Source organism: Gopherus flavomarginatus, unplaced genomic scaffold, assembly GCF_025201925.1.
Source record: "Gopherus flavomarginatus isolate rGopFla2 unplaced genomic scaffold, rGopFla2.mat.asm mat_scaffold_2783_arrow_ctg1, whole genome shotgun sequence".
In the NCBI taxonomy this organism is placed as follows: Eukaryota; Metazoa; Chordata; order Testudines; family Testudinidae; genus Gopherus; species Gopherus flavomarginatus.
In genome coordinates, this window is record NW_026114969.1 from 1 (window position 1) to 5,398 (window position 5,398).

Sequence of the window (5,398 nt, forward strand, 5' to 3'; positions counted from 1 at the left end):
CCAGCTCCAGAGGGCCCAACTCCTGAGAGCCCAAATCATAGCTCAGGGGCCACCCTGGAGGCACCCACCAGATCCGGGGGCCCAACCCTGAGCGCACAACCATAGCTTCCAGAGGCTAACCCCTAGGTGCCCCAACCACATCCCATGGGCCCAACCCCTGGGGCCCCACACCAGCTCCAGGGGCCCAACACCCTGAGGCCCTCGACCCAGCTCCGCTCCACGGGCTCAACCCCTGAGCGCCCGAACCATAGCTATCCCGGGGTCAAGACCTCGTGCCCACAACACCAGCTCCGGGGCCCACCCCTGAGCGCCCAAACCATAGCTCCAGTGGCCTAACCCTAGGGGCCCCAACCCCTAGCTCCAAGGGCCCAACCCCTGGAGGCCCCAACCCAGCTCCACTGGCAGAACCCCTAGCGCCCTAAACCATAGCTACAGGTGCCTAACCCCTGGTCCCCAACCCAGCTCCAGGGGTCCAACCACTGGGCCCTTGACCCCAAGCTCCAGGAGCCCAACCCGTGAGCGCCCGCACCATAGCTCCAGGGGCCCAACCCCTGAGTGCCGACCATAGCTCCAGGGTCCCAACCCCTTGGGACCCAACACCAGCTCAGGGGCCAACCCTGAGCCACCCGAACCATACCTCCAGGGGCCTAACCCCTGGGGCCCCAACACGAGCTCCAAGGTTAACCCCTGGGGGCCCCAACACCAACTCCAGGGGCCCAACCCCTGGAGGTCCCAACACCAGCTCCAGGGGCAGAACCCCTAAGCGTCCGAACCATAGCTCCACGGGCCTAACCCCGGGGACCCCAACACCCAGCTCCAGGGGTCCAACCCTGAGAGCCCGAACCATAGCTCCCGGGGCCTAAACCCCTGGGGGCCCGAATCCCAGCTCCAGGGGCACAGCCCCTGAGCGCCCCGAAACAATTCCTCCAGGGGCCTAACCCCTGGGGACCCAAACACCAGCTCAGGGGCCCAACCCCTGAGCACGCTCGAACCATAGCTCCTGGGGCCTAACCCCTGAAGCCCCCCACCGCAGCTCCAAGGGCCCAAAAACCTGAGCGCCCTAACCATAGTTCCGGGGCCTAACCCCTGGTGCCCAACACCAAAGCTCCCGGGGCTAACCCCCTGGGGGCCCCAACCCCTGCTCCAGGGGCCCAACCCTTGGGGGCCCCAACACCAGCTCCGGGGCCCAACCCCTGAGAGCCCGAACCTGAGATCCAGGACCTACCCCTGCGGCCCCAACACGAGCTCCAGAGCCCAACCCCTGGGGGCCCCCAACACCAGTTCCAGGGACCCAACCCCAGAGCGCCCGAACCATAGCTCCAGGGGGCCCAACCCCTGAGCGCCCGAACCATAGCTCCAGGGGCCTAACCCCTGCGGGGCCCCAACACCAGCTCCACGGGCCCAACCCCTGAGTGCCCGAAACATAGCTCCAGGGCCTAACCGCTGGGGGCCCCCCCACAGCTCCAAGGGCCCAAACCCTGAGCGCCCGCACCCATAGCGCCAAGGGCCTAACCCCTGGGGCCCCAACACCAACTCCAGGGGCCCACCCCTGGGAGCCCCAACACCAGCTCCAGGGGCCCAACCCCAGAGTTTCCGAACCATAGCTCCATGCAGGAAATGATCTGTGCATTATCCTGCGTGACTACATTGTGTCACTGTTGCTCCATGGCGGGGAAATGCTCTTGCATTACCCTATGGTGGCACACGGTGTCACTCTTGCTCCATGCGGAAATGCTCTGGGCATTACCCTGCATGGCCACACAGTGTTACTGCTGCTCCACGCGTGAATGCTCTGGGCATTACTGTGATGAGTGGGGACTGTCTGTGTGGGGGATGGGAGAGCAGGGGGTGACTTTAGGTCAGGGCCCCAACACCAGCTCCAGGGGCCCCAACCCTTGAGCGCTCGAACCATAGCTACAGGGGCCTAACCCCAGTGGGCCCAACCCCAGCTCCAGGGGTCCCAAAACCCTGGGGCCCTTAAACCCCAGCTCCAGGAGACCCACACCCGTGAGCGGCCGAACCATAGCTCCAGGAGCCCAACCCCGTGGGCCCCAAAACCAGCTACAGGGGCCCAACCCATGAGCACCGGAACCATACTCAAGGGGCCTAACCCCTGGGACCCAACACGAGCTCCAGGGCCCAACCCTACCTGGGGGCCCCCAACATCAACTCTAGGGCCCAACCCCTGAGCGCCCAAACCATAGTTAAAGTTGCCTAACCCCTGGGGGCCCCAACCCCAGCTCCAGGGTCGCAACCCTGGAGGCCCAGACACCAGCTCCAGGGGCAGAACCCCTAAGCGTCCGAGACATAGCTCCAGGGGCCTAACCCCCGGGGACCCCAACCCAGCTCCAGGGGCAAAAACCCCTCGGGGCCCCAAACCAGCTCCAGGAACCCACCCCTGGGGCCCCAACACCAGCTCCAGAGGCCCAACCCCAGAGCGGCCCGAACCATAGCTCCAGGGGCCCAACCCTGGGGGCCCCAACACCAGCTCCACGGGGCCAAAACCTGAGCGCCAGAACCATAAGCCTCCAGGGGCCTAACCCCTGAGCCCCAACACCAGCTCCAGGGACCCACCCCTGGGGGCCCCACACCGGCTCCAGAGGCCCAACTCCTGAGACCCAAAATCATAGCTCCAGGGGCCCAACCCCTAGGGGCCCCAACACCAGCTCCAGGGCCCACCCTGAGCGCTCGAACCATAGCTCCAGGCTAACGCACACTGGGGGCTCCCACACCCCAGCTCCAGGGCCCAACTCCTGAGTGCCCGAACCATAGCTTCCAGGGGCCTAAACCCCTGGGGCGCCCAACCCCAGCTCAAGGGGCCCAAACGGGGGCCCTCGACCCAGCTCCAGCGCCCCCAAGCCCTGAGCGCCTGAACCATAGCTCCATGGGCCCAACCCCTCCAGGCCCAACACCATCTGCGGGGCCCACCCCTGAGTGCCCGAAACCATAGCTCCAGGGACCTAAGCCCTGGGGCCCCAACACCACCTCCAGGGGCCTAGCCCCTGGGGGCAACAACACCGCTCCAGGCCCAACCCCTGGAGGCCCCACACCTCTTCAGGGGCCTAACCCCTGAGCGCCCGAACTAACTCCAGGGGCCTAACCCTGGGGGCCCCAACACCAGCTCCAGGGGACCAACCCCTAAGCGCCCGAACATAGCTCCAGGGCCTAACCAAGGGTGGCCCCAACACCAGCTCCAGGCCCCACCCCTGAGCGCTCGAAAATAGCTCCAGTGGCCTAACCCCTGGTGGACCGTACCCAAGCTCAAGGGCCCACACCCCTGGGGCCCTCGACCCCAACTCCAGGGGACCAAACCCTGAGAGCCCGAACCATAAGCTCCAGGGGCCCAACCCCTGAGCACCCGAACAATAGATCCAGAGGCCTAACCTGGGGACCCAACACCAGCTCCATGGGCCCAACCCCTGGGGCCCCAACACCAGCTCCATGGTTGTCCAACCCTGAGAGCCCGAACCATAGCTCCAGGGGCCTAACCTCTGGAGGCCCAACCCCAGCTCCAGGGGCCCAACCCTGAGCTCCCGAACAATACCTCCAGGGGCCTAACCCCTGGGTATCCCAACACCAGCTCCAGGGGTCCAACCCCTGAGCGCTCGAACCATAGCTCCAGGGGCCTAACCCCTGGGGGCCCCCACCCCCAGCTCCAGAGGCCCAACCCCTAGCTCCCGAACAATACCTCCATGGGCCTCACACCCTGGGGACCCCAACAGCAGCTCCAAGGGCCCCAAACCTGAGCGACCGAAACATTGCTCCAGGGCCCTAACCCCTGGTGCCTCAACACCAGCTCCCGGGGCCCAAACCCTGGGGGCCCCAACACCACCTCCAAGGGCCCAAAAACCTGAGCGACAGAACTATTCCTCCAGGGCCTAACCCCTGGTGCCCCAACACCAGCTCCCGGGCCTAACCCCTGGGGGCCCAACCCTGCTCCAGGAGGCCCACCCTTGGGGGCCCCAACACCCCCCCCACCCTCCAGGGCCCACCCTGAGCGCCCAAAACATAGCTCCAGGGGCCAACCCCTGAGCGCCCGAACCATAGCTCCAGGGGGCTAACCCCTGCGGGCCCAACACAAGCTCCAGGCCCAACACCAGAGTTCCCGAACATAGCTCACGGGCGCAATCCCTGGGGACCCACACCAGCTCCAGGGCCCAACCCCCTGAGCGCCCGAACCATAGCTCCAAGGGCCTAAACTCTGTGGACCCCAACACCAGCTCCAAGGCCCAACCCCTGAGCGCCCGAACCATAGCTCCAGGGGCCTAACCCCTGCGGGCACCACCACACCACCAGCTCCGGGCCCACAACCCTGAGCGCCGGACCACATAGCCTCATGGGCCTAACCCCTAGGGGCCCCCAACCCCAGGTCCAGGGGCCGAACCCCTGGGGGCCCAACACCAGCTCCAGGGCCCAACCCCTGAGCGCCCGAAACATAGATCCAGGGGCCTAACCCCCGGGGGCCCCAACACCAGCTCCAAGATCCCAACCCTGAGCGCCCGAACAATACCTCCAGGGGCCTAACCCTGGGGACCCAAACACCAGCTCCAGCGCCCACCCCTGAGCGCCCGAACCATAGCTCCCGGGTCCTATCCAATGGGGGCCCCAACAGCAGCTCTCAGGGGCCCAACCCCTGAGATCTCGAAAATACGCCAAGGGACCTAACCCCTGGGACCCCAACACCAGCTCCAGGGGCCACAACCCCTGAGCGCCCGAACCATAGCTCAAGGGGCCTAACCAATGGGGGCCCCCACCCCACCTCCAGGGGCCCACCCGTGCGGCCCTCGACCCCAGCTCCAGAGGCACAACCCCTGAGCGCCCCGAACCAGAGCTCCAGGGGCCTAACCCCTGGGGGCCCCCACCCCCTCAAAGGGCCCAACTCCTGAGCTCCCGAACCATAGATAAAGGGGCCTAACCCTGGGGGCCCAACCCAGCTCCAGGGTCCTGAACCCTGGTGGCCCGCACCCCAGCTCAGGGCCCAAACCCTGGGTCCACCACCCCAACTCCAGGGGCCCAAACCCTGAGCACCTGAAAAATAGCTCCAGGTTCCTAACCCCTGGGGCCACCAACACCAGCTCCAGGCCCAACCCTGGGGGCCCCAACACCATCTCCAGGGGTCCAACCCCTGAGAGACCCGAACCATACCTCAAGGGGACTAACCCCTGGGGCCCCAACCCCAGCTTCAGGGGCCCAACCCCCTGAGCTCCCGAACAATACCTCCAGGGGTCCTAACCCCTTTGACCCAACACAGCTCCAGGGCCCAACCCCTGATCGCTCAAACCATAGCTCCAGGGGCCTAAACCTGGGGAGCCCCACCCCAGCTCCAAGGGCCCAAAACCTGAGCGCCCGAACCATAGCTCCAGGGGCCTAACCCCTGGTGCCCCAACCCAGCTCCCGG